Here is a 1,792-nt window from a genome sequence, read left to right as displayed (position 1 = left end):
AGCCCATCCCAGACCCGGCACCACCAGGCCTGGTTGCTCTGGTGAGTGCTGGGGCACTAAAGTAAGATGGCCATAGGGCTCTTGTTTAGGACAATTCATTACTTACCAGGGGTGTGTCCAACTGTGGGTACTCCTTCCCTGGGGGTTGTTGTTTAAGCCACAGAAAGCTGCACCCAAGCATATTGATGTCTGTCCTCTCGAGTGTCCATGATGCTGGGACCCGAGAGGTGAAGGCATTGTGGTCACACTCTGCGGCCTGGCCTGGTCCTGCTCTGTTGTCGAGGATGCGCAGCATGTCCTTTCTCAGTGAGCAATCCATGACGGGGCTGCAAGCATTCATCCCTCCTAAGCTAGAGAAGGCAGGCGCAGCAGGGAGGCTTTTATTGAACTTGAATCAGAAAATGATGTAAAAGTGGCCCTTAAAAAAGACAGGGAAAGCATGGGACACTGGTACATTGAGACGTCCAAGTCCCACAGAACCCAGAGGGATTGGGTGTTGAAACACGGCGGTCCGAACAGTGCTGACACCGCCAATGACCACTTCATGTGTTTTTGAGAACTCCCATTTGGATGCACCAAGGAAAAAATCGTTCAGTTCTCATGGTTGGAAATTGTGCCAGACAGGATCACATTGCCTGTGACGCCAAGGGCAAGGTTACAGAGGAAGCCTTGTGCAGTTTGCCTCCCAAGAGTTAGCTGAGAAGGCCCTAGGGAAGCACAAGGAGAGAATTGGGCACAGGTATACTGAAGTGTTCAAGAGCAGTCAGGAAGAAGTGCGGTCATACTCGGATCTTCCTCTGAAGTTCACGTCTGTACAGCGGCTGGTCTTACCTCCACCCCGGCACAGCCAGGAGGTATATTGGCATCGTCCAGCAAGCAGGCCTGGAGAGGATGAGATCTGGTGCTGATCATGCAGGCTATGGGGGCTACGAGGAGTACAGCGGCCTCAGCGACGGCTACCGCTTCACCACCCATCTGTTTGGGAGAGACCTCAGTTACTGTCTCCCGGGCATGTATGACCACAGATATGGAGATGGCAAGTTCACTGTCCAGAGTACCACTGGACTGTGGGTCCACATGAGGGGCTGCCACACACAGCCACGGAGTACGACATTTACAACTTCTTTCCCCTCAACCCTGGGAGAGCCCGTGTTGAGATGAGCCCTGATGGAAGAGTGATGGGCGAAGCCGATGTCGAGTTTGCCACTCACAAAGAAGCTATGGCAGCCATGTCCAAAGACCGGACCAACATGCAACACAGCTCTCCAGAACTTTTCCTGAACTCCACAACTGGGGCCAGCAATGGGGCATATTGCAGCAGGATGGTGCAAGGCATGGGGGTGTCAGCCCAGGCCACTTGCGGTGGCCTCCAGAGCAGTCTGTGAGTGGCTGCTCCCGGGCTGGCTCTGGAGGCCAGAACAGCGTGGGTGGATACGACAAGTTTCCTAGGAGCATTTCAGTTACTGCAATCAAATTCTCACAGGCAGCCAACAAGCAGTGAAAAGTGATTATAGCTCTAGAGGAAGCTGTGGGACCCATTTTGTACCAGGAGTTGTGAAATCTGCATTAAGAAATCACCTCTTCAGTGTTTTCTCATGCAAACTTTCTTGTAGTATGTGATAATGAGTAAACTAAAACTCCTTTCAGCTTTTCTCAATTAACATTTTGGTAGTGTACTTCAGGGTGATGTTTCTGAGTTAAAGTAGTTTTTAAGCACATTAAATGGGTCTTTTACACCACATCACCATGAACACCTTGGGGAGGCGTGCTTTTTTGGAAAACTCAAGGTGTT

At 51.2% G+C, this 1,792-nt stretch overlaps 1 pseudogene; it reads left to right on the top strand.

Annotated features, from left to right (window-relative positions):
• The first annotated feature begins 207 nt into the window (after positions 1-207).
• LOC110571160 lies at positions 208-1,501 on the top strand (annotated as a pseudogene).
• The last annotated feature ends 291 nt before the right edge of the window (positions 1,502-1,792 follow it).

This window comes from Neomonachus schauinslandi, chromosome 1, assembly GCF_002201575.2.
Source record: "Neomonachus schauinslandi chromosome 1, ASM220157v2, whole genome shotgun sequence".
NCBI lineage: Eukaryota > Metazoa > Chordata > Mammalia > Carnivora > Phocidae > Neomonachus > Neomonachus schauinslandi.
This window is presented reverse-complemented; position numbering and strand designations above follow the sequence as displayed.